The 20,024-nt window shown below is 32.7% G+C and overlaps 1 pseudogene; it reads right to left on the reverse strand.

The window, feature by feature from the left end:
• Positions 1 to 19,654, reverse strand: part of LOC106026635 (olfactory receptor 5H18-like) — a 44,393-nt pseudogene extending 24,739 nt beyond the window's left edge.
• Positions 19,655 to 20,024: the final 370 nt, after the last annotated feature.

Consider the following 20,024-nt stretch of genomic DNA (forward strand, 5'->3'; position numbering starts at 1 on the left):
GTATAGAAACTTATAGAGACAAAAATGAAAAGATTCCAAAAGCAATAATATCAAGATTTCAGCAAACACAACCCAACTCCTCAGCAATAGCATCGGTGGTATGAGCTGTGAGATCTAAGGCCAATAGCAGTAATAGCAATCTGTATTATGATAACATTGGGTCCTAATTTGGCTGTTCATTGGTGCCTTGTTTTCTTATTGTCTACCCATTTCAAACTGATAACTGTAATCTTTCTAGAAGTTTTTACTTTGAGCCAATTTCCATTTGAGAAACTCAACTACTGTTGGTATCCAAAGCATTGGACAGAACAAAAGTGAAGCAAGATATAAGATAAAAAGTCATGAATAGGATGACCCCCCAAACAGGAAAAAAAAGCAGGGTCTTGTGGACATAAAGAGAAAATTTGTACTCCAGTAACACACAAAGTAAAGAATAATACTCAGTGCCAAAACAAATGTTCTAGTAGGTGTGGAGTTAATAAAATTATTGGGTTGTAGAAATGAATAAATTTTTAGTGACTTCACTAGCAGGAGTTTCTGTTTTGTAAAAAAATTAAGATAAGAGAACATTTGAAAGTATATAGGCAACAAGTAGCATAACAACAAAAGAATGAAAGAGAATATTCCTTATTATAAAAATGTTTGATATTTTCCTATTGTGTATAACCAAATGTAACCCAAAATTCCTGCAGAGAATTTTAATAAAAGTTTTAAAATAAGGAAGACAGGAATAAATAGAGAAGGAAACAGGACAGAAGAAGTTCAAGGTGAATTTGGGGTGAGTAAAAAAATATGACAGGAAAAGAATAAATAATACAGCAATATAGATAAGCATAAAAAAATCAGGCATGAAAATGTTTCTTTATAGCAATGTAACCAAGCTCATCATCTCACAAGAATTTCTGCCTGAATCACAGGCTTTTAATGTTCCTTTCTAGATCATAGTTTTTTAGTGATTTTTTAGTTTCTACTTTTAAGTACATCAGTATTTCGCAGCAAAAGTTGTAATCTGAATATAAAATATGCTTCCTCCAATTTAAAAAAAAGAAAGAATCAAAAAAGGAATAGGTTGCACTCTAAAACAGGACTTTATAAACAAAAGTTCCAAAATTATATATTGAGCATATCTTTATTAGGAATGGAAATCTTTCCATAAAATCCTAAATCACAAAATAGTTAAAAATAATCATATTCAGTTGTGTGTGGGCACTGGTTAATGCATAAATGCTGGAGGGAGCAATGTTAGAGCACTTTGTCGTATTTTAAATCTGCATAAAATAATATAACCATGAAAAGTGGGTGAAAGGTCTGCCAGTATTTAAATGATATCTTAAAATGTTATGGCTCATAAAATACATTTTATACAGTTCAGAAATATTTCTTCTGTAAAATCATTATGCCAGGAATACATCAACCTAGGATTAAATCATTTAATTTAAAGATCACCATATAAATTCATTAAATCTCAAAATCCTCTCAAGCAATATTGTTTATCAAATTTCCCACAAAAATAAAATAATACAATGCACCATTTAACAAGTTTCATCTGGATCTTTTGGTATCTTGTACACCCCATTTAAATTATTGAAAAATAACACAATTTTAAACTTTTGTAATAATAATTTTTAAAGATTATCTTTAGCTTACCTATATATTGAAAAAAAAAACATTGGAGATCTGTGAAAAGTATGAGTCCTTACAAAACAGAAAAACTACCATAATTCAAATTCTACAATAACAATTATTTTCATGTCTCACTCTTAGGAAATGCAGTTTATATAAAATGTTTTTTGGTTTGAATACAGGTGTCAACCACTTATATCACTGTTTTTTTCACAGCTGGAAGAAATATAGAATTGAATTTCTCCTAAGAGTACCAGAGCATTCCCAGAAGGAAAATTGAAGTTATTCTACTGAGCTCTGTAAATACGGACATTAACAATCAGTCTAGGTTTTCCCCAGTCATCACAGAGTTCTGGAATCATAAACATCAAATTATCATACATATTTTAATTTTAAGAACTAACATTGCATTGTCACTCAATATTGTCCATCTCAAGGATAATTCAAGTTTAATTATAGGAACCACAATGTATCAAAAATATACTGTTGTGAAGGCTTTGGTTGGTATGGTTCTGTCTGAGCTAATCAAAGCATGTTGTGAAACTGAAGATACAGGCTGCTTACTGAAACTGACTCAAAGTATATCTGTGTTCCTCATGAAAACTCTTCTCAAGACTAGATAAATACATAGCTTTTTCCACTTTAATTTAAACTTGATTAGAACTACTAGTTTAATATTAGAAGGAATAGCTGAAGAAAAACAAAGATATTTCAAGGGATGGTGATCAATATCTATCCTTCTCAAACACAATGTCCAATAATGACTTAGAGATTTTCTTAAAATGCATGTTTCTTTCAGTAGCTCTGGGACCAAGTCCTGTAGTCTTACTTTGTAAACATTAGATACCTGTTGACCCACCACGTATAGCAGCCTGATCATTAAAGGACTTAGATTACAAGAGTCTTGATGTTAGAGAAAACAAAAATTACAAACACAACTAACCTGCAGAATCAGAAGTGAAAGAAGTTAGATAGAACACAGGGAATCAGCATGTAAGATCACAAAAAGCATGGGAGGCTAGGCCAGCACTTTTTTCTTTTCCATAAGTTGAAAGAAAACCACATAGGACTGTAAAGATGGTAGTAAAATACTCAAGATTTTTTTTCATTGTAAACAAAAAGTCTTGTGAGTAAACATTCATTTAGAAAAATAAAACTCAATATATACGCTATGGAATTTATATTAGATTTATGAAGACTGATATATAATCATCTCCATAGTAAAGTGTTTTTGTTAAATAAAATATTTCACCTCCATTCATCTCATGAATGAAAAGATAGGGGAAAATGCATGCAAGGTGTTATCACATAATACTGTATATCATTATACTTACAACTTACAGTCAAAATACAGTTTGCAATTAATCCCTTCAAAATAGTCTCTCTTGCTAGTGACACATTCATGCAGTCATCATTGCTCTTTCCAAAACTGTTCTGAAAGTTTTCTGCTGTGAGTGTCTCTAGGAGATATGATCAAACACATAGTTATATTCACTATAATGAATACTGCTTTTAATTGCAGTTGAACAGAAAAGCAGGTTCATAAAAAATACAATGTGTCCTCATTCTTCACTGGAGTTGACACTATGCAACTTTTGGTTTTTCCTCAAAATCCAAGGGACTATGAAAAAGAAATGATTTGAATTGATTCTTAACATTCAGGAAACCATGAAAGCACAAATAATAACACTATATTTTTTCATTAATTGCATTGATTGCTTGGAGTTCTGCTACTGATAAAGAATTGTATATAGAGAAATATAACACAGATGAAAGAGAAATTATTGTAAAAACTCTGAAAAATCTGGAATAAGTAACCCAATATACAGGGATATCTCTTACCGTATTTGGAAGTTGACTTATATTGACCACCTTCTTAATTTTTGGTACAATTTTTTTTTATTTTATTTTTTTATTTAAGAGGAAAAAGAGAAAAACACAAAACAAACCAAAGCGGTGTAAGGGTACACGTAATACAGAACTACAAAAAAACAAAACAAAACAAAAAAAACAAAACAAACAAACAAAAAAAACCATAACAGTAAGAAATCACCTGTTAGTATATTACATATTATCATCTTGAAAATAGTTCCTCAAATCACAGTATCAAAGAATACAAGGTGGACATTCAAACAGGTAGACTGCAAACAGCTGTGTTCAATGATCCAAAAACATTGATACAGTCAGCTATTTAACACCCCTAAACACACTTGCTGTTATATCCGTTAGAGCTCTTTTTCTTTTTTTTTCCCCCTCTCTTTTTTCAACAAAATTCACGCACTTTGGATTTCATTACTCCTTAGTGCTTATTACTTTTTTTTTGGGGGGGGGGGAAGAGTACAGTCAAATATGGCAAAACAAAGCTGTCAGTCAATACCAAGGATAGACATAGCACATGATGTTTTCTTAACTCATCTTATTATCTATGTTAGAATGAAAATGTTCTTCACTGAAGCTTCTAGTACAAGTAGTTTTTTTTTCATTTTGATCATCTGAATAAGTAAGTTGTGACATACATTGTGATTTTATTTACTTTTTACTGATGATTAAAGCAGTCTGCTATTTTTGTATTCTCATTTGTTATGTGCATATATTCATCTTCAAAACGTCTGCCCAGGTCTTTTGCTCATTGTATGTGGTGCTGAAGATCAAATTAAGGACCCTGTGCATGCTAAAGCACTACTGAGCTATATTCCCAAGCACTTTTGCCCATTTTCTAATTATGAACTTTTAAATTTTTTCCATCTGTATTAGATATGTGATTTGCAAATACCTTCTCCACAATATGGACCATTGCTTCTTGTAGCAGTTTTCATACTGGTCCATTACATTGGTGACATGTGCTGATTTGACCTACTGAACAAGTAGCAGCAATTGTATTTAATTTATTGGTAATACTGTTGATTAAAAAGACAGGAATAAATCATACAAAAGCTTAGTGCTCTTCTACCTAAGTGAAATTTTGAAGAGCTAGTGAAACTGAATATTTCAAGATATCACTTCTAAGGTAAAACATAAGTGTTTTTCTTAGGGCCTCTTATAAAACCAAAAATAAAACACAAAGTCTAATAAATTCTGTTGTTTCACTTGGAGACCATATATAAGAAATGCATTCATTATTTGAATGTGTTATTGTGATGCACTTGCCAAATATCTAAAATAATTTCTACTCCTGAGTGCAGTACCCATAGGACAAGGTTGTGCAGCAGGTTTTTTTCTGCAAACTGATGACATTGAACTCAGCATCTAGTAATGCTTCAACTCACAGTGGCATGTACAATTTGAGTGGAAGCCTTTTGCAGGGCTATATAGGTGAATTATATGGTAGGTCCTTACAATTTTCTGAAAACATTTTATATCCTAAAGCAAATCTCCATTATCCTTTTGAGAAAACAGATGCTGGCATACTAAAGGTATTTAGTGGATGCTAAATGATTAATCATGGACCCATGTTACAACATGTCCTGAGTTTTCTATATGAAATGGATGATATAAATTTGGACATGCACAGTAGCATTTCATCAGTAAATGGAAGTGGTATACACATTAGACTTAACATGTCCTAGTAGGATATGTACATTTTTCAAAATGATCCGAATTTTCAAAATTTCTGCTTTTTAAAATGATGCTGTCTTATCTTTCTCATCCTAGATGTACAGTTACAAGGGATTGGGGATCAACCAACTGTGAAAGAAAAGACAACCAAGATTAGAGAACATGGGGTGAGATGTGCTGGCACCACTCTTAACCAAAATGCAATAGTACTGATACTCCTTTATGAGCCAACCTAAAACAAGTATCCTAGTGAAATTCTTCCAAATTCTTTCAGTAGAACCTCAAGCTGTAATCTTCCATTTGTCTGGAAAGACAAATGAGCAGCTGTTCAATTTTTTGTACCATTGTCAGCTGTAGCCAATTATTTGGCTGCAATAGTAAGAGCTTGGAAGACACATGGTTGAAAATATGGTGTAGGAAATCTTATAGGAATGTATGAGAAGTAGAACTAATGAGGTTCTGTAATAAAGTATTGGAGTATGAGCATTTATTTGCTCTTTTTAAAAAATAACTTGGATTTTTCATATAAAAGAAACTTTGAAATATTCAAGGTTGTATATCTGATTTATTTCAATTAACATTATGGTTTGAGATGCATTATTGTTTAACATAAAAATTCTGCCATTATCCCTATATATGTTTATGTGCTTCTCAATATTTTAAGAATCAATCCTAATTATAGATGTTTTACTCAAAATACATACTGTGAACTTATGTGAACCATTTAAATCAAAAGAATAACTTTAGAACTATTACAAAATTGTGCTACTTCATAGAAAGGTTATTGATAGTTTCAAAAATCCTTTTATTACTCATATTTACATCCCAAGCTATGCCATGCATAGATGTAAACACTATACCCTCTTGAATAGAACAGACAACATATTTGCTGGGGAAAATTCAAAAAAAATTTTTCTGAAACTTTCAATTCTTCTATATTAAAACTAAGCAATTTAACTGGTACTTTTTATGTACTTAATTTCAATATGGAATGAACTGAAATAGTAATACTTTTCTATTAAAAATATACAATAAGTTTTTTAGTATCTTTTAAAATTATTATCATTAGGTCACATAAACAGACTCATTAAGAGACCAGTGAAGTTATAACTACTGACTTCAACATGAAATATATTTTTCCTAAAATCAACTGTTGTTAGACTATTAAATGATTTGTAGTAATATAAAGTTACATTAGAAAATCTTAAAATGATACATACATGCATCCATCAAGCACTTTGAGAATTATTATACAAATTTCACCATTAACTTATAGATCTATAGTCTGAAGAAAGTATTTATACTTAGAAATATAATATACCTCTGAAACTTTTAAAGGCTAGCATATTTTGATCTACATCAGTGTTAAACTTACACAAACCTATGAAACATCTTTAGAGACTAAAATGTATTATAGTTCATAGATTTTAAGAAAAAACATGTGAATCTATTACTTAGAAAATGTGTTTTAGTATTCATTTATAAATAATCCAATGATTGACTTACACATCTAATTTAAACTGTTATGTTTAACTTTCAAAAAATCATAAGATTTATGATAAATACAAATTAATGTCCCAAGACAATTTCTCTTTTGTTGAGGAAAAAAAATCCCAAGAGTTGTAATGAAAACTTGAAATTGAGTCTTTAGGTACAATAATAGAACCTGATTCAAAAGTGTCTGAAATGGTTTCCTGGACATTTGAACTTCATTGAAATAATGAATTTTAAAAAATATTTCACCAAATGTAAACTATTATGAATAAAGTTTACAATAACATAAATGTTAATAGTCAGGGGCATTTAAAATGGTAAAGCTCTAATCTAGAGAGAGCCATGAAACTTTATGTGTAAATGCTCTGGTCCCACATCAATGATTTCTGGCTGCATTTCAAACTGTTACTGCTCACTTAGATAAATATGGTCAGGTTTGTTTGCTTGTTTGCTTTTTGTGTAAATGAAAAAGTGTTTATTCAAAACTAAATCTGAGGTAATGGAAGGGCCTGTTCACTTCAAATCACTCTATACCTATCTTCACGTGTGTGTGGGTCTTTTCTAATGTGAAAAAGAGGGGAGAGGAACACAGAGAAATAATGTAAATCTCCACACTTCCAACCAACTTCAGTATGTTATCCACTTTCTTGTGGAACGAAAATTGGGTTCTTGGCTCCTGTAGAAAGTATCTTCATATTTTGTCCTCTCATTTGCCCTAAAGAGATGTGCAGGTACCATTTATGCCCGAGACCTCAAGAACTTTAGAGTGATCATTTATCTGTAGAAGGAAAAAATGTAACTTCGTTCCACTTTTTATAGTTCATTAAGCCACCAGTTAAAGGTGTTATTAACCCATAATATCATCACATTTTGGACCAAGTTTCCAATACCTGAAAATTTTAGGGACTCCATTGACCTATAACAGATTCTTCCATTCTCAATTATCCTAAAAGAATAACATGGTTCAACATTAATGAAAAGTGCCTCATCTGTGTATTTACATTCCTATTTCACAAGGGAGACCTAAGCACATACAATCGAGTAATTGTCACAAAACCACATGGAAAGCAAGAAGGAAAGACATTAAATATTTAACGTCTAAATCCACTGCCTTATACACACTGAATTGGTGAGTAGATCACCAATATTTCATGCCCTCACTTTCCATGTCTTTGATGGTCTTAGATCATATGGTAACTCTGTAATAATCAGCATGCATATTCCTGATGGCTCTGAATTTTTCAGCTCCTCATTGTGGCTCCACTTTAATGACACAACTACACATCATGTATAAGTTTCTTTTGAATATCTCTCTGGCTTCACATAATTTTGTTTAAAATCTAGATTGATGCCAGCATGACACCAAAACTCTTGAGTTCTGCATTTCTACAAAACAACTACAAAATGGGTATCATAAGTGCCTCTAACACCAAACATAGGAATACCTTATTTTGGACTCTTCAGACTTCAGAAATAATTCATGTACTTTAATAATTACCATGTCTCATATATTTGATACTGTAAACAAATAATTGAATAAGACACATGAATACAGACTTATATTCCATCATGAAATAAATATGCCAGAAATAACATATGTGAAACATGAAATTCCTACGAAAAATTTATCCATTTTGGTTTTCCATTGCTTTTGTTGAAAAAAAAATCACAGCAAATGAAATGTGAGAATTTGTATCTACTAATTGAATTTGTAAGTTGTATTGTATTTCCATCATTTGAAGAAGTTAGTTTGATAGAAGAGTGGAGTGTCCCTATTAAGACCAAAGTACAATAAAAGCTAGGTAATGATATTTTGGTGGTGGAGGGAAAGATTCTCCCAGAAGTAATATATCTTATGAACCAGCCTCAAATATATGGTGCAATTTTAGTCACTGAGATGATTCAAGAGACAATAAGAACCAGATGTAAGATTAGTACCATTCATCATAACGAGTGATTCATTAGTAAAGTTAGTCTTTTTTGTCTCTTTAAATTCATACTTTGTTGATTTAGATGACTTAGTTCCAGGAGAAATGTTTCTAACAGGTTATACACAAATATCCATTAAACTTAAAGCTAAAATTTCTACTTGTACATTTTAAGTTTTTTCTTCCTCCATATGAACCTGAAAAGATTAGTGATTATGCTGATCCTGATAATTTTTTATCCTGGCTTCTAAGAGGAACTGGAGTATTTTTCCATAGCTGAGGTACAAAAGAAAATTCTAGAGTACAAGAGATTCCTTTGCATCATCTTTTTGTATCATCATGTTCTGTAATTAGTTCAACAGGAAAACTCAACAACCAATCTATATATTATATTGACATAGATCTTTTATTGTCACACCAAGTAATAAACTAATTTTGTTATTCTTTGAAAGTAAAATGAATATATAATAGGTTTGTAAAAAGTTACAAACCCTGTCTTAAAAACAAACAAACAAACAAACCAACAAATAAGTTTTCTAACAAATTATGTATTCATGATATACTAGCACTGTCTAAACGTTGTTCATATATAAATTTTATCACAGTTATTGTAGGGATGAGAACTGAGTTACACTGTAACATAAAAGTCAAAATGGCTAGCAGGTGATCATGGAAGAATAACAGTTCTTTCTGAGCCACAAAAATTTGTAGACATGGTGGGCTGCCTTGCAGACAAAGTGTTAGAAATGGGCAATGCCAAAGTGGGACAGTTTTATAATACTTTCTAATGCTAAGTGATACAGCGGTGTCAAGTTTGTTGCAGCCCTGCAAATTTCAAAGGATTTTTAAAAATTGATGACTACCCTCATTTACACTAGTCCCCAAACAGATGCAGTCTTATAGGTAGGTGTTTTATTTATCCAGCCTTTAATTTTGAAAATAAAGTACACATATAATCCTTAAAAGTTTTTCATTTCCATTTGTTTGTTTTGACATCCTTAAACCTAAACTTAGCTTGTTATAAAATAAGCAAAAATTTTACTTTACTCCATAAAGAATAATAAATGTTTTATAAATAATTTATTTCTTACCCATATCTTGAAAGAAATTATAGTTATCCTTTAAAAATGTTAAGCTTTATAAAGTAGAAAAATATATTTATAGCATAGGAGAGATAAAAATATAGGTAGAAATTCTTGGCACACTGAATCATTTTGGAGGCTTCACTTCCCAAGCTGAGAACATGTTGTGTATATGAATTTGTCTACCAAAATATGAATCAGCCACTTTTAAAACTGTGCTCTTGTCAAAAGAGAAAGGACTGGGAAACTCAATTCCCCAAGAAAACCTAAAGACTCCTTTTAGAGAACTGTTCTACTGGGCATTATAGATTTGGACAATCTACAGAGAGCCTCAGTTTGCCCCACAGGATATCACAGACTTTGAAATCATAAACATCAAGTCATTCTAGGCAGTGCTAGTTTAAGCAATTGATATTATACTCGATTCACTATTTTCTAATCCATGTGGCATTTCTGATAGATTTAGGAAAGCTTCATACATAAAATGTGCTGTTCTGAGTGTTCTAATTTGGACGGTTTTGTCCAAAGTAATCAAAATACAAGCTTAATAAGGACAAAGTTTTGAATTCCCTTTGGGATCTGACTGCAAAATTACAGTTCAGATTCTAGAAATATCTCTAGTTATGCCAGTTCAAGCTGAAATCTAATGAGAAACTTTACTAGTGAATGTCCACGGAAGAGGCAGAGAAACAGTAAGACAAAAGAGCTCTAAGAGACGAGACACAGAATTTTGCTTCTGAAACCTCGGTGTATACAATTTGCATGGAGATCTCACAGAAATGCAGATTCACATTCAGCAGTTACACCAGGGTCTGAACAGTTTGTACTGCTAACAGAGTAATGCTAACTGTAGACATTGGTTACATGCAGGAGATTTAGTAGAGTCTGGCTCATTAGATAAGTAAAACATTGCAACTGGGAATATCATTTAAAAGGAGAGGCCAGGGAAGAACCAGGTGTGACCAACCAAGTCGCATAGATAACAGTAAACAGGGCTTGGAGGTTGGGTCAGGACTTTTATTGCTTCTCCAACATACTGCATTTGAGAAAAATTTATTTTAAAACGCAAAACAAGGTTAGAATTGTTACAGAATTTTTAAAAGTAGGAAATTAACATGAGTTAATATATTGCATATTGTTATCTTAGAACTAGTTCAGGTTACAAGATCTAGGCACAAAAAATGATCAAACAATCGAACAGTGACAGCACAAGCTATTCTATTTTTTGAACTAACAGAGATTGGTAGTCTAGTTATCTATCTTGCATACATATACACACAGTTATATATGTAATCTACATACATATAATCTTTCCCTTTCTTCTTTTTCTCCTTTCCCCACCCATGTCATTATTTTCTTTTGAGCACTTCGTTTCTCTTTCATTATTATAATATCTATTGTACATTTTGGGCCTTATTACACTTTCAGTTTTCATTTTTTATTATTTTTCATACTAGGAAGACTATATTTGTAAATGCGAGTTTGATTTATTTCACTTACGAGTATGGTTTCAAGTTGCCTCCATTTACCTATAAAAGGTTCAATTATACCTTTTAATACCTGAGCAATATTCCATTGTATAAAAATACCATACCATTTTTATCTATTCTGAGCTGATGTGTGTGCGTTTGGAGTGTTTCCAAGATTTAGCTATTGCAAATTGTACTGCTGTAAACATGGGTGTACACATGTCACTGTGGCATGACATTTTAAATCTTTATGGGAAAATATCCACAAAGGGAATAGCTGGATTGAATGAGACTTCCATTCCTAGTTTTTGAGAAACTTCCACACTGATTTTCAGTGATTGTACCGTTCTAAACTCCTACCAACAGTGCAGAAGTGTTCCTTTTCCCCTACTGCCCTGGCAACATTTGTTATCAGTTGATTTCTTGATGGAAGCTCTTCTTTCTGCAGTGAAATGAAATCTCAGTGTTGTTTTAATTTGCAATTTTTTTGGTGGTACTGGGCATTGAACTCATGACCTTGCACTTGCCAGGTAGGTATACATGCCACTGAGCCCCTTAATTTGCATTTCTTGAATGACCAGTGATTTGAACATGTCTTCATGTATTTATTTGCCATTTGTACTTTATTATCTGAGAAGAGTGTGTTCATCTTTGATGCCCATTTTTGGAATGGGTCTTTGAATTTTGGGGGGACTGATGTTTTTCAGTTTTTTATATTTTTTAGATAGAAGTCATTTGTCTGAGGGACAACTGGCTAAAATTCTTTCCCATTCTGTGGCTTTTCTTTTCACTTTGTTGGTGATTTCTTTTGAAGTACAAAAACTTTTTAGTAAGAAGAGATCCCAGTTGTTGATTCTTTGAAGTATTTCCTATGCAGTTTGCATTTTGTTCATTTTGTTCTACCCCCGTGTCTTCAAGTTTTCTACCTACTTTGTCCCCTAGCAGATTTAGTGTTTCTATTTTAATATTTAGATCTTTGATCCATTTTGACTTTAGTTTAGTGCATGGTGATAGACATTGGTCTAGTTTCAATCATTGACATGTTGAAAGCCAATTTTTCCAGCACCATTTATTAAAGAGGCTATCCTTCTTCCAGTGAACATATTTGATGCCTTTGTAAAAGATAAGGTAGCTGAGTGTCTTTGTAGTTGTGTTTGCATCTTCTAATCTGTTTCATTGATCCTCAGGTCTGTTTCATTGTCAGTACCATGCTGATTTTATCATTGTAGCTTTGTAGTATAATTTCAATTCTGTGATTGTGATGCCTCCTGCCTTGCCTTTGTTGCCCAGAATTGCCTTTGCTATTCTAGATCTCGTCTGTTTCCAAATGAATGTTAGGAGTGTTTTCTCTAGATATGCAAGCTATATTAATGGTATTTTGATCAGGATTGCATTAAATCTATATAACAGTTTTGAGAATATGGCCATTTTCACAATGTTGGTTCTTGTTAGCCAAGAGCAAGGAATATCCTTCCATTTTCTAATATTCTCTTCAATCTTCTTTTTTAGCGTAGCATAATTTTTAGCATATAGGCTGTTTACATTCTTGGTTAGATTGATTCCTAAATATTTCGTTTTTTAGATACTATTGTGAAAGGCAATATTTCCATAATTTTTCTCTCAGTGAGTTTTTGTTTGTGTACAGGAATGATATTGATTTTTGAGTGTTGACTTTGTATCCAGTACACAGCTGAATTTGTTTATTACCTCTAGTAGTCTTTTAATAGAGTTTTTGGTGTCTTCTATGTAGAGTATCATGTTGTCTGCAAATAATGAGTATTTAACTTCTTCTTTTCCTATCCTTATTCCTTTTATTTCTCTTTCTTGTCTAATTACTCTGGCTAATGATTCCAGAACTATATTGAATAGGAGTAGTGATAGTGGATATCTTTGTCTTGTTCCTGTTTTAGAGTGAAAGCTTTCAGTTTTTGTCCATTTAGAATACTGTTTTTTATTAATTTGTCATAGATGGCTTTTATCAGATTGAGGTAGATACCATCTGTTCCAAATTTCTGCAGCATTTTTATCAAGTGTTGTCCTTTCTCAAAAGCTTTTATTGTATCTATTGAGATGATCATATGATTTTTATCCTTGACTCTGTTGATATGGTGTATTACATTTATTGATTTGTATATGTTAAACCATCCCTGCATTCCTGAAATAAATCCCACTTGGTCATGTTGTATAATCTTCTTGATGATTTGTTGCATTCTATTTGCCAGTATTTTATTGACCGTCTTTGCATCATTGTTCTTTAAGGAGATTGGCTTATAATTCTCCTTTTGGTTGGGTCTTTCTGTGGTTTTGGTATCAGAGTGATATACTTGCCCCCAGGAATGAGTAAGGAAGAATTGTTTACCTTTCAATTTCATTGAAGATTTTGAAGAGTATTGGCCTTGAATCTTTAAATTTCTTATAGAATTCAGTAGTGAATCCATCAAGGCCTGGGCTTTTCTTTGTTGCTTTTAACCACATTTTCAATTTCCATAGCTGGTACTAGGTTATTCAAAATTGTTGTATCTTTTTAATTGAGCTTTCTTAGTTCATATCTTTCTAGAAATCTATTTCCCCCCTGTTTCCTTCCCTATGTGAGTAAAGACTTTCAAAGTAGGTATTCATGATCTTCCAAATCTCCATGTATTCTGTAGTAATTTCATATTTTCATTCCTTATTGCATGAGTTTGTACTTTCTCTGTGTCCCATATGTTTCAGTATGTTATATCTGCATTTTCACCGAATTGTAGGTATTGTTTAATTTCTTCAATTTCATCTGTAACCCATTTATTTTTTAGAAGGTTTTTATTTAATGTCCATGTGTTTATGTATGTTTTGCAGTTTCTATTGACATTCACTTCCAATTTCAGTGCCCTATGGTCATATAATATGCATGAGATAATTTCAATCTCTTTGTATTTACTTAAGAATGTTCTATGGGCTAATATATGGTCTATTTTATAGAATTCCCCATATGCAGCTTAAAATAATGTGCATTATGATGTGGTTGGTTGGAACACCCTGTAAATGTCTACTAAGTCCATTTGTTCATAGATTTGATTGAATTCTATTAATTCTTTGCCAACTTTTTGTCTAGTTGATCTATCTCTTGTGAAATTGAGATACTAAGATCCCTTATTACAATTGTGTTATTGTGTATTTGGTTTTTCATGTCTCTTAGTATTTGTCTTACACAGTTAGGTGCTCTTGTATTTGATGCATATATATTTATGATTGTTAGTTCTTCCTCTTGAATTTTTCCCCTAAAGAGTATGTAGCAACCTGTTTAAAATCTCTTTTGATCATTTTTCATTTGAAGTTCATATTGTCTGCAAACAAAATAGCGATCCCTGCTTTGTTCTGTGCTCCTGTCACATGAAATATTGTTTTCCATACTTTAATTTTTAGACTATGAGTTTCTTTTTGATCCAGATGTGTTTCTTGTATACAGCATATTATTGGATCCTGTTTCTTGATCCATGCTGTCAATCTACTTTAATTGGTGAATTGAGGCCATTCACATTGATGGATAAAACTTATATGTACTGGTTCAACTTTGTCATGTTGTTTTCCTGATTTGTCATGTTGCTTTATTGCTTGCTGTGCCTGGTCATTTCTTTCTGTTGTTGTTCTGGGAATTGTCATCATTTTTTTCTCTCTCTAGTTATGTCTTTCAGTATTCTTTGTAAGGTTGGTTTGGTGGGTATGAATTTCTTCAGTTGTTCTTTGTCATGGAAGTATCTTTTTTCTCCATTAGTGTTCAAAGAAAGTTTTACAGGGGACACCAATCTGGGTTGAAAGTTAGTTTCTTTCAGGAATTGAAATGCTTCACTACAAGCTCGTCTTGACTTGAGGGTTTGTACTGAGAAGTATGCCATGATTTTAATGGGCTTTTCTTGATAGGTGAGTTGTGTCTTTTCTCTAACAGCTTTTAGTATCTGGATTTTATGCTGAAATTCGGGGACCTTAATTATTATATGTCTGGTTGTTGACTTATTTTGGTTATGACTGTTTGCCATTCTATATGCCCCACTGATTTGTATATGTGATTCTTTTTTCATGTTTGTGAAATTTTCTATTACTTCTGCAAGCTTTTATGTCATTTGAGTTGACTTCTGCATTTTAATTGATGCCTATTAGTCTTATATTGCTTCTCTTTGCATTGTCTGGAAGTGTTGAATTGTTATTTCATGTTCCCTCATTATTCTTAAAAGTTCTTTCTGTTCATGATCTCTAGCTGTAATCTTGCCTTCAAGATCTGAAAGTCTATCCTCAGCTTCATTTAAATGGTTTTGCCAGCTTTCAATGAAATTGTTTATTTCCTGGATATCTCTTTGAATTTGTTTCATGCATTCTACTTCTTTTCAGTATTGCTCATTCAATGTTTCCATCATTTTCCTATGCTTCTGTGCTTTGTTATCTATGTCTTCAGTAGCTGTGCATTTAGGCTGCTCCAGGCCTCCAGGTCTACCCAGGTATAGTGTGCATCTCAGCTGGGACTCTATAGTGTCACTGGTGGCCTCATAGACCCTTTTGAGTTTTTACTTATTAGCACTCTCCTCAACCCACCTGTTGTTCTCTGTATAGGAGGAGGACTTGCACACACTCTTTCCAGGGTCACAAAAGTCCTATAGCTTGGAGTGGCGGGTTTGCTGCTGCTTATGTTTACTCACTGAGGTCCTCTTTTTGAGGGAGAAACTCACCACACTGTTGCAGGCCCACTGAGATCCTCTGTGTGGGTGAGGTATTCCTGGGGCTTCCACCAGCCCACCATGAAAGGGATTGCCAATTGTCTGTGGGCTGCTGCATTCTTTTACAGTCTTTTAGATGGGGGGAAGGATGACCAATGATCCAGTTAGCCTGTGAGGTCTCTAGGGTGAGGAGGGGAGACTGACACTTCTGCCAGTCTCCTAGGTCTATGGGTCAAGGAGGAGGGGAGACCAATACTCTTGCCAACCTCCTAGGTCCATGGCTGAAGGAGGAGGGGAGACTGACAATCCTGTTAGCCTCCTAGGTCTGTGGGGTAAGGAGGAGAGGAGACTAATGCTCCTACCTGTCTCTGAGGTCCATGGCCTGAGTGAGAAATTTTAACATAATAATGACATGTTCATGTTTTCTTTCAGGTTATTAGCAGTAGAACTTGTCAATAAACATACAGGAAAAAGCTGTATCTGTTGTGGCATTTAGATTTGATATCTGAAGCATGGTATACAACTGTATGCACAATAAAAGTTTGTTAACTTCCACCAACAAGAAATTGGAAAATCAAAAAACATCTTAATTAATTATCTGGGTTTTTAAGACTTTTCAATTACAAGGAAATAAGAAGAGAAAAACAGTGTATATGAAAATGAATTCATACAAGTGCTTTGCAGGAAAGGGAAAAAACAATATTATATACACAGGCAGTTGTTAACCTAATAAAAATTTGTTATAAACTGACGGATTCCTCATTTTGGGGGATTATCTTTTAGTCCACACAGTTGCCTATTTTTGGCAACAAAATTTTACATTACTACTTCTAATATGGATAATCTTTCCAAATGTATTCATTTTAATAAGTTGTGATATCTCAATGAGGTTTAATTTGCATTTAACTTATGATCAATGATGTTCAATGTCTTTTTGCCCTAATTTGTCAAGTGAATTGTCATTTGTCTTTGCTCATTTTAATTGGATTTCTAACATTTTTTATACATTTTGAAAGCTGTCATATATTACATACTATATATATATATATATATATAGTATCTGATATATATATCAGATTTAAATTTTACAAGTACTTTAATCAAATTTTGTTTCACAAGATATCACACTACAGAACTACTCCAATTCATGTATTTTGGGTGGCCTATTGCCCAAAATAGCAATTTTCCCTTCAGGTAATCTAGAAAATATTCACAGACAATATCGTCAGTTATATTACCTAACTAGCATACATATTTTGGAAGAAATAAATTATTTTCATGGAGGGCATAACATTTGAGGTAGACCTCTAGGTAGAATACCATTTCAATTGTAACTTAATTCAAAGTGTGTTACACTACATGATTTCTGCAATGACCAGAGCTATATGAGAAAAAGTGTGTGCCAGAAGGAGTGAGATGTATCCAGAAGGCTTTCAGTAACACATTTTGGCCACAAGATTGTTTCCACTTACAATTGTAGGAAAAAAAGATACCAAGAATTAAGCTAAAGGTTTTAGAAAATACCTCAATATAACCCCATCACTTCAGAATACTGAGACAGAAGGATCTCAAGTTCAAGGCCCAGCATGGGCTATTTAGTCTACATCCTTTCTCAGTATTTTAATAATTAGTGGGCACACAGGTCCTAGAACCAAAACCAAAACCAAAACCAGAAAACAAATAAACAACAAAAAACAAAGCAAACAAATGCCCCCAAAATAATTCAGGATGAGCGAATACAAGTGGAAGAATATATGTAAATCATGCAAACTATATACCCACATGAACAAACACATCCATAGGTACCTTTATTTATATTTACATTTATATATTCATATCTATTTATATACAATACATATGTACAAACTTTGATAGTAAGGCATTTATTAAAGTTGTTGAAGAAGGATATAATTTAAGGAAAAGTCTGTGTAGGAAGAGATGTTTGGTATCAATATTTGGGAATGAAGCTAGTATAAGCAAGGTGGAAGAGATAAGAAACAAAAAATTTCCTAAATACATAGGTAACTTTTAGACTAAGAACCTAATTAAGATCAGTGAGGTTATGTGTGAAATTTCAATAGGGAGTAGAAGGGCAAGGGTGGTGAGGAAGATGGCTCCCTATACTTAAAGTGTATGGAGTATGAAGGAAAGATAGCATTTGAGGACTTTGTAAGCACAAAACTTCCAAATTTTCTCATTATCCAACATTCACTGGGTACCATAGCACTATATCTTGATATTATCTGCTCTTCCAAAGCCATTTGTTTTAGTAACATGTTTGAATAGTGTTTATGATGTTACTAAATTCCTTTTTTTTAATTTCCAGAAGATTGAGGAAATTTATTTTTTTAATTTTGCCACTTTATTCTTGACATCTATACTAACTTTATCCAGCTTCATCTGTTAGCTCTCTAAATTAGTAAAGCTTTTCAGTCTACCTGGTATCATCCAAAGAAAGCCTCTAAAACATCATAAACAAAATGAGTCAACAAACCCCATCTCATTACAATAAGAGAATGAGCTCTGTGTGCTTTTAGTGGTGGCTCTGCCTTCACAGTCTCTTTTTTTCTTTTTTAGATCATGCTCCAATTTCATGAAAAGTCAGGTGATAAAAATTTACCATTTACCAATAAAGTGAAAAAAGGAAGTCTAAACAGCTAGTAGATTTCCTGGTTTTTTTTTGTCTATTCAACCAAAAACAAACCTGCAAAATGGAGTCAATATGATACGAGTCTCCAGGTTATCCAACTCTGTTACATATCCTACCTAAGCCATTTTAAAAGAAATGATGCTATTTTAGTATCTATTGCATTAATAAACTCACAAAGAATGTATCAGCTGGAATGATGCTTTCATCTGTCTTCTGCAGTATTTTATATAACATATCTGTTTAAATTTTTACATTGTGAAATTAAACATAATTTTAACATTTAAAGAGTTTTATTTGTATCACCTTAAAACATTAAGATGTTTCACAGACTTATTTAATCAGAGAACAAAAGGAGGAGCAGACAATTTTAACTGCAAAATCTCTGAACACTTCCCCATACATATACATATATAACTAAAGATTTTCTGTAGCAGCTTCTCTGCTTAGTTATTTACTATTTTTTTGAGACAAGGTCTCAAGACATGGTTCATGCTGGGCTTGAACTAGTGTATATGACAGAAGAAGAATCATAATGTTGAATATTTGAATTTAACCAGACAAAATAAATACCATTGGAAAATTAAAAGAAAGGGTCAGTACAGGAAATCTTAAACAAACAATGGTATAATGTCATGATAAATGTGATGCATTGTGTTGAAATTACAGAAAGTTAGTACAAGTAAAAGCCGCTCATGAATTAAAGAATAAAGAAAACCACCTATAAATGATAAAACCAGTAGGTGAATGCATAGTCTACTGGATGTAATAACTGGCTAAAGTAAAGGTTTGCATATGACAATATAGTGATCATAAGCCATTGTCCTTAAAAGAAAGATTTGTGTGGTTACACAAATGCAGAAGCAAAAAATTGTATCATGCATTCAGAGAGAGACATCAACTTGCTCTTGGCTAACAAGTTGGCCACAATACTGGGGATCACTGCAGAAGATATTCAAGCATCAACAAAGGCTAGACTGCAAAGGAACAAGTACATGGGGATATGAAGATGAGAGTCATTCTAGATGAGCACTATTAGACTAAGGTTCCCCATAATGGTGATGAGGTATATCACCAAGAACAGTAGGAACAGGGAGACCTGTAGCCCTTAATGATTTGTAAGTCCTGCGACAACAAATTCTGTCATAAGCGTTGCATTTTCCTTTTCCATGTCCTCACTAGATATCCTCTGAAATTGTCTTTTTTAAAAAATGCTTCCCAAGGTATTCTTTGTGTAGAATCCTTAATCTATATGACACAGGATTTGATGATGGAGATAAATAAAAATATTAAAGTTTTCAGAATGCAGAATAATGAGAATTTATTCAAACATTTGATGTGGAAGAAGTATTCAGTAAAAAACGAGGAACTGTTTGGTGACTGGATGGACAAATACACAAAACTGATGTTATTTGGTTGCAATCAGAAGTTTGTAGAATGAACATCCAGGTAGAATATACCTCATAATATGAATCTAATAAAGTAAAACAAATAATGATTTGGGACTGACAGTATTGGAGTACGGGAGTTCTTGTAATGAA

The sequence above is a fragment of the Cavia porcellus genome, unplaced genomic scaffold (genome assembly GCF_034190915.1).
Source record: "Cavia porcellus strain 051 isolate PalLab524CR breed Dunkin Hartley unplaced genomic scaffold, mCavPor4.1 scaffold_7, whole genome shotgun sequence".
In the NCBI taxonomy this organism is placed as follows: domain Eukaryota; kingdom Metazoa; phylum Chordata; class Mammalia; order Rodentia; family Caviidae; genus Cavia; species Cavia porcellus.